Here is a 14,301-nt window from a genome sequence, read left to right as displayed (position 1 = left end):
ATGGTGTCTGGCGTGTCTTTCGCTGTCAGTATATTTATGATGTCGGAGAGGCGAACCCTATCAAATGCCTTGGTCAAATCGATGAAGCAGACATATGCTGGTGTAATTCGATTGATTTTTCTTTTAGTTGTTTGATAATGAATATGGCGTCGGTCGTGGATCTGTTTCGTTTGAAGCCTTGTTGTTCTTCCCTGTTTGTTATTTGTGTTTCAAGTCTTTCCTTCAAAATGCCGCTAAACAGTTTCATGCTTGTGTTCAGCAGGGCTATGCTCCTGTAGTTGTCTGGGTGCGTCTTCTGTCCTTTCTTGAATATAGGAACATCAATATCATCAATATACTTTTGTGCCATTCCAAATTCCGTAGGTATTTCCGATGTTTCTAAAATTTTGTTGTAGAGGATTTTTAGATGTTTTCCTAGTTCAGCTGCGGTATATTTCAGAAGTTCGTTTGAGATGAGGTCTGTCCCGGGAGCTTTTCTGTTTTTCTATTTTTTGATTTTTGCCATTACCTCTTCTTCGCTCAGTGTTATTTGATGGTTTGTCTCGTAGTTTTCGATGCTTATAGCTTCTTCGGTGTTATAGAGTTTCCTGAAGTATTTTTCCGATACATCTTTGGTGATTCCTTTGGTTTGCACAAACTTTATTAAAACTTTATTGGCTTTTTCCTGTTCTTGAGCATTTTCCAGACTTTCTTCTGTGCCCCATATAGGTCGTGATCCATATCGCTTATAAATTTTGCCCAGTAATCTCGTTTTATGGCTTTGATTCTGTTTCTCACTTCTGTATAATCGGAGTGTTTTTGTGGCATTTTGTGGCTCCTGTATATGAGGTAGGATTTCTTTTTTTGTTGTGAAAGTTCTTTAACTTCGTGACAGAACCAGGGATTTTTGCTATTATCGGTCCCATTTATGTTGACTTTTCTTTTACCAATGGATTCTTCGGCTGCCTCTACGATACATGATTTGATTTTATTCGAACAGCTCTCCACATCACACTCCAGTGTATTAAGTCAAAAATGTGGTTAATTACCAACGTGTGATTTATGTTGATTTAGTTTTTTAACTTTAAAACTACAAAAGATTTCCACTTTAAGTGTAAATGAACAATGAGTGAACCTACTTTTTGATCAATGATATTCAATTTTTCAAAGTATTTGCAGGTTAAAATTTGTGATCTAATTCAAGATATCCGTGTTTTTTCACCTGCTTGACGTGGGTAAAATTTTGACTATAAATCTTTTGACATTTCCGTTATTTCTATTTTTCTACTGTATAAACATTCTAGGAAAACTCACCAACCTGGAAAATATCCTTCGAAGATGATTAAAGCCAACACTTCCTTATTAAAGTTCAATTCATCCCTTCGGGATTGTTTCGTTAACTTTATCCTAGGCGTAGGGAGATTTTATTACCACATTTCACTGTAAATTTGAATTAAAATCTTGTTTGCAAGGACTAATTTTCAATATAAAGGACAGTCAACCGACAAGTTTCCATGGAAATACTTTGTCTTTCATTTTTTTAATGGTTTAGTTAGGAGATCCGAGGGACGCTTATGGTATCGTATTATACCAAAATATCGAAAGTTTCCGCATGGTTAGTGCCAGAAATAACTAACCCAAGGCACTCCTGTGTATTATATCGATTTAATGTTTGGGAGAGATGATTAATTTTTAGCCTCTAGGGCCATATAAAGGTAGTGGAAACTGATGAACAAACGCCCAACACCTTCCAGAGCAAAAATAACAGCACAGTTAAAAAAAAAGGCAAATATTATGACACCCACAAATTTGCGTGCGTGGATTACAAAGGCGATTAAAGTGAATGACAGGTTATTGAACACAATCAAGTCCAAAAAATTACGTTAATTTAATTTTTCCGATTCGTTGGAGACGCAGGTAAAAAATTTCGCTCGAGACCTAGAGACCCATGAATTTTAATATGGAATTTAATCCTTTAATTCAAGAAAAAGCGGTTGAGTAACCAAAGCCTGTAATCTGAGTACGATTGCCTTTAAAAAATTTAAACTGTTAGACTAAATTAAGTTTGTATTTTATACTATTTAGTTGCAAGTTGCTATAATATTGTGAGTGGCGGATGATTGTTTATATTTTACTCGAAGCTAACTCTGTTAATTTTGAACTGACAGCATAGTTTAAATTACCAAAGTGACAGTTGTTTTTCCTGAATTGTCAGAATTTGAAGTCAAAATTGACATACATACATACATACAGGACATACATAAAACACCCTGTATTATATCTACTCAATTAATATTTTGGCTATAAAAATATTCAGTTTTTTTTCTCTATATTCCTATAAAACTGACAGTTCCAGTGGTAAAAAATAGTCGTTTTGTGTTAAAATCGCCAGTATACCTTTTAGCCAAATCATCAATTTCTATTTCTTTAAATTTGACACGTTTTGTTGTTTTCAACCATTTTCTTTTACTGAAATTCTGTCAACTTTTGAAAGTTATAGGGTAAGAATGACATTTTTGACAGACGGAATGACATGATTTTTTTACAGCACCTCTAACCGACTGTCGCGAACTAGGATCATCAACAGTCGAAAATTGGCTGCAAATGTAAGTCAATTTTCATGATATTTTACTGTTTTTCAATGGATTGATTTTAGAAATTGACTAGAGTAACTGCAAATAGTCCAGTAATTAATTTTTTAGAAAATACCATTTTTAAATATTTTGACTATAAATGACTGGAAATAGCCGGCTAAATCAGTTTGTCTTATTTATATTTGTAGGTCTTTTTAGAGTTTTGACATTGAAAATTGATTCGCACCACTGAAAACACTATGTAAATTTTCATGATATTTGACTGTTTCTTAACGTTTAGACCATAAAAATCAACTAAAATGACTACAAATACTCCAGTAAGTCACAAAATTTTACGGTTTTTCAACTGACTCAAAACGGTTTGTTAAGAATTTTCATAAACTGTGTTTCTGGGAGTTCAAAGTTTGACACCGTGTTTCTCCCTGTTTGTACCAAATTTTGTAGTGTTGTTTCAGGTTATTGAATAGAAAAAATAATGAGAATTTCAAAAATGTACTTAAAGCAGTTCTCACTCCAAGTGGATTTTACAAATCATTTGGTTTGGTGAATGTTCTTTCGAAGTATGTTTCTGACTGTTCCAAATTTTGTGAAGTTTTTTCAGGTTATTGAATAGGGAATTTATTGAGGATTTTAACAATGTGCTTACTTAAAACTGTCATTTTCTCACTCCAAGTGGGTTTTATAGGCGATGTTATCCTTGACTGTTTTTTCAAACAGTTTTTCTAGTAATTCAGACTTTGACACCGATTTTCTATCTGCCTGTACCAAATTTTGTAGTGTTTTTTCAAATTATTGAATAGAAAAATTAATTAGAATTCCAAAAATGTATTTAAAGCAGTAATTTTCTCACTCCAAGTGGGTTTTACCACCCATTTGGTTTTTGACTCAAGAACTACTTGTAACTAAGTGTCTACCAGTTCAAACTTTACCGCTTTTTCCAGGTTATTAAATAGGAAATTTATTGAGGATTTTAAAAATATGCTTACTTAAAACTGTCATTTTTTCACTCCAAGTGGGTTTTATAGGCGATTTTATCCCTGACTGTCTTTTCAAACAGTGATTCTAGTAGTTCAAACTTTGATGACTTTACCATTAGAGTTTTTTTAGGTTATTGAATAGGAAGTTTAATGAGGATTCCAAAAATGTGCTTAAAACACTGATTTTTTTTACTCTAAGCAGGTCACGTGACCGTTCAATGCTTGCAGATTCTAGACAATACCAAATTTGTTTAAAATCTGCAAGAATTAAAGTTTAACACAGTTTTCGAAACTAGACGTGTTTCTTAGGTTTATGACAGATATTTTAACAATTATCACGTGACCGTTTAGCTAAATAGTGTTCTAAAATTACGTGATGACTGTCAGTAACGTCAAAACTGTCAAACTGTGCTAAAAAAAATGGCAAAATCAGTGTTTAGAAAAGTTTTTTTGTGAAGTATTTGATACAAAACCCGTTTTTGAGATTTATGACAGTTATTTTGACAGTGGTCACGTGATTGCCTAGCTAAATTATCTTCTAAAATCACGTGATAACTTTTACGAATGTTAAAAATTACAAATATTGAAAAAATTAAAACATGTACTTTGAAGTATGGTTTATATAGCAATTTGGCATTATTTTTCGATGCAAGTCAATGATTAAAATTTTTTGAAATCATTAAAAAAAAGTAAAAAAAACCAAAATAAAATTTGTCTTTTTTATATAAATTGTATATTTTCAGTAAAGGTTGTACTGTTTAAAGCAAAAAAAAAATATTTTCAGAAAAAAAACAGTAGGAAAAGTCGTAACTTGAGCAAAGATATAACAAACTTTACTCAATTATTGGGACACCCTATAATAGCATCAAAGTTTATAAACAAACAACATTACCGTTTATTAAATTGCCAATTAGAAATTTAAGGCTGCTTTTAATGTTAAACAAAAGACTTGTGTAGTAATACACTTTCATCTTTGATTCGTACACAAAAATGCCGTCCATCAAACTTTGAAACCGTAAGATTGCCGATAAAAAAAACTCGATTATAATCCATCCATTTTTGCGGCCAGCGATAAAATTTAACACTCACCGTTCTGCATCGATTTATGGCATTAGTTCTGCGGCGGCTACTGAATACAACCCAGTATTGTGGTTTACCTGCAACAAAATTGAGAAATATTATATTCCTGCTCGTCGACAAGACCATTAACATTCTTGAAGAAATGGAAAAATTAGCGGCAACGAAAAAATACCGCTACGCGCCAATAATTGAACAGTCCGTGCCGATCGGTGGATTTGGATCCGCTGGATTTACGCATCTTAAAACCCATAAATAATTCATACGTATATAAGGGGCATTGAACGAAACTGGACCTATAAATATGGCTGGAAGAACGATTCGCCACGCACAATAAGTACGGCAATGGTAAATACGGTCCTGGAAGCCCGGTGGCGTTTAATTAATCACAATTAACGTTTATTACCGATAAAAGATCGGGAGTTATGGGACTGCGCCAATGGAATTGCATCGAAATACGCTACAATGAATTTGTGAAGCGGAAGTTCAATAAAATTAGTCCCAATTACTGTAAATCAACCTCAAAAAGTTCTGTAGTATGGTTTTATTCAAAAATGTAGGTGATTTACAATAAAACGGTGATTGGCTGGTGAAAGAACGATCAACGATCTCTTCACGTCTTAACCGATTCTAATTACAATACAATTACAATGAGTGAGTGAAAAAAGTTAATTGTTTCCGAGCAAATTGAACATAATTGAAATTGCACCTGATAATAGCAATACCGTGAAAACTTTCGCTAACCCTTTAATTTGAAATTCCGCTATTTGAATTGAAAATTCAGTGATTTCGATTCTTGTAAATGAAAATGGCGAAAAATATGAAGCGTCAAATATTTTCACGATTGACGGGTGACAGTTAATGGGCGCGGCCGTTTAACGCAATAACCGTTAATTTCGGAAAAAAGGGCATTCGTGCAGACGGGACGTTAGCGATATGGAACAAAAAACTGAACAGATAAAGTAGTGTCATGTAGGGCAATAAAGCGGATTTTTATAGTCACGATGGCGAAAAGTATATAACCACGTTCGGTGACGTGCTCGCGTTTTACCCAACCAGAGACGTACTAGGAGGCCTAAGCTCATTTTTTCAGTCTCCTAATAAATAATTATACAAAGTAAATTTCCAAGTTATTTTTCTTCTTCTTCAAGTGACATCTTCTCTCAGAAGTTTGACTATCGTCATGAATCTTCCTTTTGATTCCCCAGCTTTACGGGTTATTTAACCAGAAAATTAGTCTTCTTTTTCTCTATATCTTTCCTTGCATGATATTCTGCAACAATACCTATTTCTCTCCTTTCTTCACGTTGCCTAGATATTGCTGCTTCCTTATTTTAATTGTGTTCAATATTTTCTTTTCTTCTTACGTTCTTCCCAATACCATGGCCACACTTCTTATTTTTATTTTTAAGAATCCTCTATATGACCACATCTCAAATACAGAGAGATAGATGTCTTAGTCGATCACTTATATTTTCCTTTAACGTCCAGTACACCATCCCATATAGCAACTCTTAGAAAAGGTAGTATATCAATATTCTGACACATATTTTTCATTCTGTTAAATCCTACTCCTCCTCTTTCCATTATCCTGCAAAGGATGTAGTGACACCATTTATATTTGATTCAGCAGATGATTCCATGCTTGCCTATCCTGTGCAATCCTTTCGGCATCATGCAGTCTCATGTTTATTAAGGGTTTTGTTTGGTCTACCCATCTAGTTGGAGATCTGCCTCTTGAACGTTTGCCTTCTACTTTCCCTTCTATGATTAGTCCAATTGTTCCTGATCTTCTAGCTATATGTCCAAGGTAGGTACTGCAGATACATGCGGTTTATTCTGTTTAGCAGCCTTGAACGTGGACCAATTTCTTGTAATACGGATACGTTGGTTCGGTGTTCTGTGAACGATACTCTTAAGAGTCGTCTATAAACCCACATTTCGAAAGCCTCTATTCTGTTTTTATCTGCTTTGTTTTATGTCCATGTTTCCCCTGCGTACGTTGCAATGGGGAAGACAAGAGTATCAACTAGACGGAGTTTCGTTTTTTTGGTGATAGATCTGTCTTTCCATATTTTATTTAGCTTGGTAGTCGCTGATCTTGCCATAGTCAGGCGACGCCGTATTCCTTTTTCACATTTCGCAGCGTTAGTAATGAAGGAACCAAGATAATTGAAATTGTTTACCACTTCATAGCCTGCAATTTCTGATGTTTGTGGAGAATTGTTGTCTTGTCTATCAACTATCATTATTTTCGTTTTAGATTTATTTATTTATAACTATCAGTCTGCTCATAATTTCCGTTATTTGTTGTATTGTTGACGCTATGATCAGTGTGTCGTCGGCGCAACGGAGGTTGTTAATCCGCCTTCCACCAACTGATATTCCGCCCTGCCACTCATCTAGAACCTTTCTCAAGACGTATTCGCTATAAACGTTAAATAAAGTAAGTGAAAGAATGCAACCCTGTCTAACTCCTGCAGTCGTTTTGAAGCTCCCCGAGTAAATCCCGTCGATTCTGACTTTTGCGCTGTTTTTCTGATAGAGGTGTTTTTCTGATAGAGGCACACCAGTTGAACCAGGTGTTTTGGCGTTCCCAAAGGTAGCTCCAGTTTACTTTATCAAATGCTTTTTGATAGTCTACAACTAGATCTAGTCTACGATACCGTACTAATTGCAGAAACTATAAAAGATTAGCAAAACATATTGGATAGAGTTAATAATGTAAGTGAGGCAATGGGACTGACGATACATGTTAAAGAAACTAAAGTAATGGCAATAAACAAAATGGAAGAAAACTGTCACATTTATCTAAACAACACCCATCTAGAACAAGTCCATAGGTTCAAATACTTAGGAGTTGTACTAAATGATAAGTGGAATCCAGATTTCAAAATGAAAACACGAACAGAACAAGCCAGAAACATGTACAACAAATGGAAGCTGTAATTATAAACTAAGCTTAGACACTCAAATTAGAGTTATTAAATGCTACGTTTGTTCTGTCCTTCTATATGGAATTGAAGCGTGGACACCAAAATTAAATGCCATGAGTCGCCTAGAAGACTTTGAAATGTGGCTCAATCGCAGAATGCTTAGAATATCATGGACACAACTTATAACAAACCAAGCAGAATTGAGCACCATAAACAGAGAACTAGAACTAATAACAACGATTAAGAAAAGAAAGACCTTGTACCTGGGCCACATATTGAAAAACACCGAATACAACTTACTAAGATTAATAATTGAAGGAAATATAGAAGGCTTTAGAGGAGTAGCCAGAAGAACAATATCATGGCTCCGTAACGTCAGAGCTTGGACGGGCATGAACGTTAAACAATTGCTAGGATCGGCACAGAATAGGGAAGATTTGGATGTAGTAATCGCAAACCTCCAGTAATTGGGTACATTAGAAGAAGAAGAATATCTGGTTCTAAAATCTTTAAAGTTTTCTAATGCATTACCTTTAGAAATATTTTAAAAGTGTAGTCATACTGCCGAAGAATAGTCTGGCTTCCCAGGACACCAGGGATAGTGCACTGGACTTGACAAAACCTCTAAGGCATTTTATAATGGGAACTACAGTCGAGTATGTTTCTGTGACCAAAGCAAAGCTTTTGACTGAGTGGATCATGGGAGTCTTCTCAGTAAACTCAGATGTCATAATTTCGTTAACATTGATGATAAGTGTGCCGTGTAATGATTTCCCTAATAAATGATATCCTGGGAAACATAATCTTTACGCGAACGATACCATTATTACAATCACCCATGGACCATTAACCTTGTTTTGTATCATAGACTACTACTAAGGTTTCAGAATTATTACCTGTTGTAGTGAACCCCTGACCTAGAAGAGTGTTTGTTAAAAATTAATCATCTGAACAACATTATATTATAATCTCGTCTGAACTGAGTTTGCTAACAACAAAAGTTGTCTTGGTTAACTTAACCGGAACATTGATAAATCATACCTTAATCGTGCCAGATAACCGTACGTGTCGCTGTCTGAAAAAGGACAACAACACAAAGACATTGTCTGCATTTACTATAAGGCGTCGTTATTGGAATTTACCGTCTATAGAGGACGTGCGAGCTTCTAATTAAAGCTCAAACATGTGTTATACTGATGGCGGACAGCTTTGCAGTATATTAAAACGGTGAACTTTGAAGTTTGGCCCTAATCATTATAATATTACAAAAGTCAATTGAAACTTGTATTATTATGACACGTTGATTGTAGAGAATTGATTTTTATACAAATTGTCAGATGGAATTCATAAGTATGATTGGAACCGTTTAGACTGTCTCGTATTCAGATACAATATGTTATGACAATATAATATTATCCCTTTTTAATTAATTAAGGGGGAATTCCAGTTTTTTCACCTCAATCAAGTTAGATTTGAATTTCCAACATCTATAATTATTTGTCTCTTCTTAATCGTTTGTTCGAATTGGAGCACCCTGATTCCATGTATTGTTTCCTGTGATGGCTTTCCATTTCTGTCTATCCTCTGTCATTTTGAATATTTGGGTGAAGTTTTTGCAGGTTAACCCGATCATAAGATCCACGTATGTTGTAGGTGACCTTTCTCTTAATTTTTTGCCAGGAACAGTTCCTTCCAAAGTGAGATTCTCAAGACCAATATGACCAAAGAATTTAGCTGCCTTATCCTCTACCACAGTGCTCAATCTCTGCTCAATTCTGAGTTGGTCCAGAATGGATTGGTTGGTTCTTTTCTCAGTCCAGGACACTCTCAGCATCTTCCGCTTATCAGTCTTTTTTTAAAGTCCAGCATTCTGCCCTATATAGTAAGACTGAAGACACCAAGCTCTTGATGAATTTCACTTTGGTGTTAAGGGATATGTGATGGCTTTTCCATACTTTGGTTAGTCTGGTTTCTTTCGCTATTACGCTTCTCCTTATCTTCTTGCTAGAGATTGTTGCACCAAGATATATAAAAGCTTCAACTGTCTCAATGTTATGAATATCGAGAAATCCATAATTTGTGTACAACCGTAAAGTTTTTCAATCATACGGAAAAATAAATAAAAACAAAAATGCTTCAACTGTGTAACTGTAAAAGAATGAAACATAATTACAATTAACTCCATCGCCAAATTAACAGTTCAATTCCCAACATTATTAAACGTGGACTTCACATACACACCGAATAAATAATAATTAAACCGATAACAATAGCAAGTTAATTAATCATTGGAGGTAATAACGCGGTCATTTACGGTTGTTGAGTAGTTTAAAGTAAATTTAAATAATGATAATGTTCCGGACAAATGGGACCGACACTCGACCAATTTGTAAGCGGCAAAAAGAACAACGGTCATTAATTACACGACTTCTTCTCCTAGACTGAGTGCAATTAACAATTAGCACGGAATGATGGTTATTATTGTTCTATGTGTACGACTGCGGTTTAACCACTTAGATACCATGACGACCATAATTTTGTGTTTGATTTAATTTATTTGCTTAAATATGGAAAAGGAATGCAGTCTGACATACAGTAAGAACATTTCTCTCTCAGTTTTATGGTAAGAAAATATTGATTTATTAATGTAATAGCTTAGACACACTGTAAACGATGGAAATTCGTGTTTTCCGAAACTCCAGTTGATGTTAATCTTTGTAAAATCGGGAATACTGTGCGTCTAAATTGCCATGTCGTACTATTGCTATCTTGGAAATAGTCTGAGATTCGCAGTCAGCTAAATGGCAAAAAACAATGGATGGAACACCACCATTGTCAAATTTAGGTAAAAACGTAACTTTTTAAATACTGTCCTGGATAGTTTCCACACCATACTAAACGCAATTAATTATTCATTTCAACATTGTTTTACATGAATATGATTTCTATGGTTTCAATGTCAAAAAACCACATATTTAGTGCTGTACGTGAATGATGAAATCAATATGGTGAAGTGAAATAAATAAATGAATTAAGAGGTAATTTTACCTAAAATTGCATAATAACAACAACAACAACTGCCAACTGTTTAGATCTGCAGTATCGAAAATACACATATCCTTGATGATAGCCAAACTTCGGAACGAAGACGGCACCTAAAGAAGAAGAAGAATGTATGTTTTCTAACCGTCGTATTAGGAAATAATTATACTAAGTCACATTATTGTAAAATGTTATTATTTAAGTTATTAGATGGGGTTTTTTCGAGGCGAAAATAGTTCAAAATAGCTTGAATTACTAAAATTTAAAATTTAGAATCTTCCCGCTGCCTTATCCGTTGCGGACATTGGCTATTAACATGGCTATTCTTATCTTGTTTACTGCGCTTCTAAACAGGTCAACAGATGACAATCCAAACCACTCCTCCCTGGTCCTCTCTTGCTATCCACCTTGCCCTGGGCAACCAACTGTAGAAGGCGGTATTTTTCATGTCTTAGTATGTGGCCAAAATACTCCAGCTTCCGCTTTTTTACTGTAAAGACGACTTCCTTCTCTTTCCCTAATTTCTGCATGACTTCCATGTTGGTGATGGTTCCGTCCAAGATATTGTCACGTTAAGGGTTGGTTGAGGGGGAAGAACACACAGGATTCCACAAGTAACCCACTTTTATTAAGCTATAGTGCAGAAGGAACACGGGGGGCGACGCTTTAACGGGGATGAATGAACCCTAGACTTAGGTCCGAGGGCATTCACCGAGCCGGCAAAGACGTGAAGAACCTAACAAAGGGAGGTAAGTTGGAACGGCAACTTAAGCTGCGCGCCCACACTATTTCCTTTGCTAGGGCTGATCTAGGGTGTGGCACTTGGTCACCTACTGCTCCACGTTAAGTTCCACAATAGGCATACCCAGACTAACCCAGAGATCAGTCAGTGACTTCCCTCTGGGGAAGACCCCAGAGTTCGGTAATCTGTACGTGCTTTTGGTGCAGTATTTATACCCACATCATGACCCCAATTCGCCAATCTTGCTGACACAAACATTGTACTGGGGGAGACCGGGGCAACTTAGGGTAACGGCACCTAGTGTAATCTTTATGTTACATGCCCCTCCCCTAGAAAGTGTTCTCCCCGAACACTAAAAGCGAAACTTATACATAAAGTCTACATATGCTAATGTTAACCTTAAATGCTATAGGGTGTATGAAGGTGGTGGAACGAGTCCTTTATTTCTTCACCAGAATACAATATATTAGCTTAATATAGTCCTATTCTTAATGCATGCGAGAGATAGGGGTGTACTTTAAAATATCACAAATGTTACATTGGGTCACCTTTCAACCTTGCTGTTGCGTCTATCTTATTGCCTTCCTTATTAAGCGAAATTCACGTAAATTGCTCATTGTACCCTTCTTTGGCACCATCGTCTAAGTGGAAACGCTTCACCTAAGCTTCATCTCATCGTAGTGCCTTCTCTTGGCACTGTATTCTCTAAGCGGCAAACTTCATCGCTTAGCTTCATTTCTTCATATTCTGTCCTTTTGCGTGCTCCTTTAGCACACCTATCCTTGGACATGTATATTTCTTCCTAAGTAACGTCAGCCCATTTGGAGATGCTTCTTCAGCTCGACTTATTAAAGACTTCGGGTGCACACGGGTGTAAGTAGAACCGTCGTGGCGGGACCCATCTGAAGATGTCGGCTTCTCCAAGACATAAGGCTAGTTCGCTTTACAACAAGGCTGTAGCAGTTGATCGATAGACGCAACAAGATTGCCAGGTTGACCCTAAAAAAAAAAAATAATAAATCAAGATTCCAATCATTACTTTGTTTGCCATACATCTCTTAAAACATAAATAAAATCATTATGTAAACCAGTACACTTTGTTGTTGTAACCTAGAACTTCATAATTGCACGAATTTGCTAGGTTATCATATTATTATACCCGGGGGTAGTTATTATTATACCCGGCGCACACACCCGGCCACACTATTTCCTTTGCTAGGGCTGATCTAGGGTGTGGCACTTGGTCACCTACTGCTCCACGTTAAGTTGCACAATAGGCGTACCCAGACTAACCCAGAGATCAGTCAGTGACTTCCCTCTGGGGAAGACCCCAGAGTTCGGTAATCTGTACGTGCTTTTGGTGCAGTATTTATACCCACATCATGACCCCAATTCGCCAATCTTGCTGACACAAACATTGTACTGGGGGAGACCGGGGCAACTTAGGGTAACGGCACCTAGTGTAATCTTTATGTTACAATATTTTCAAAATAAGCCGATATGTCCACATTTCGAAATATTCCAGTCTTTTTAAAGTGGCCTCAGTTGTGGTCCAAGCCTCTACACCATAGAACCAAACAGAAAATATGTAGCACCTGACTAGCCTTAATTTTAGTTATAGTGAAAATATCTTTGATTGTAAATAGTTTCTTCATGTTATTATTAAACGCAGCCCGAGCCCTTTCTATCCGTGATCGTATTTCTGATGCCTGGTCCCATTTAGCGTTAACTGTGGTTCCGCGATATGTGTACGTTTTGTTTTTGATATATTCAGAGAGAGTCCATATTCTTCACTTGCTATGTATATGTTTTGCATAATATTTTGTAGCTCTTCATTGTTATTTGCTATAATTACTGTGTCGTCGGCATATCTAATGTTGTTGATTGCTTGTCCATTGATTTTGATGCCATCTGATAATTCCGCCAGTGCTTTTCCAAAGATTTCTTCAGAGTATAAATTGAATAAGAGAGGTGACAGAATGCACCGCTGTCGCACTACCTTTCTGACAGCAATTTCGTCGCTGAGCGAATTGCCTATTTTCATTTTTGCGATTTAACTCCAATACATATTAGCGATAATACGAATATCTTTTCCGTCAATTCCAGTGTTCCTAAGCACCTCGATCGCAAGATGTTGATACCCTCGATGGCAAGATGTTGATAGTACCAAAACGATTTGATCTTAACAAATGGATCTAGGTTATACTATAAATACTGACAGTAAACTAAGTGTCATATCAAATAAAACTAACGATCGTATTATGGATTATGGCAGCGCGTTAGTTCGTTATCACCCACGGAATCGAGGCCACTAATCCCTCGGGTTGCCTCTAGTTAAATTATTCATATACAAGTTCGTGTGACGGAATTTTTATACGCTCTCGCATATTTGAATAACGTTATTATGATCAGCATTAAATTGCGGGGAAACCATTTTTTTTTTGGTGGCTTTAGGCTTGAGAAGAACTAAATCGAACCGGTCTCTGCTACGCACACGATTGGCCGCGTCCTTTAATAAAATAATAGTAATTGACTTATAAGCGTTACACGGATCAAAAAGGTGACGTCGATAATGGGCAGAACCACACAAGAACCAATGATAATTACCGGATGGTTACTCACCTTGAGTAATCGAGAGTTTGCGCCATTTGTCACACGAGCGGGCTATCTGACCGCCATTTTGGTCATAAATCAGTCGACATGACAGCATAAGAGCTTATAAATTAATTCAGTCGTAAAAAAATGGGAAAACGGGAATTTATGCAACATTCGTACGCATTCCGAAGAAATGTGTGCGTGTTTAGCCACGACCAGTTCAGATTAGAAAAGATGACGATGTAACCTAAAAAAAAAATTTGACACAACTGCGATTTAAGCCTTAAAATTTGCGAAATCAGTGATAAGAAGCAAAACCATTGTGAGCGTTGAATGGAAAAATGTTTATCATAAGCAGG

This window comes from Ips typographus, linkage group LG2 (genome assembly GCF_016097725.1).
Source record: "Ips typographus isolate SLU linkage group LG2, UJ_Ityp_2.0, whole genome shotgun sequence".
In the NCBI taxonomy this organism is placed as follows: Eukaryota; Metazoa; Arthropoda; class Insecta; order Coleoptera; family Curculionidae; genus Ips; species Ips typographus.
The sequence above is the reverse complement of the archived record's forward strand: the minus strand, read 5'-3'. Positions refer to the sequence as shown.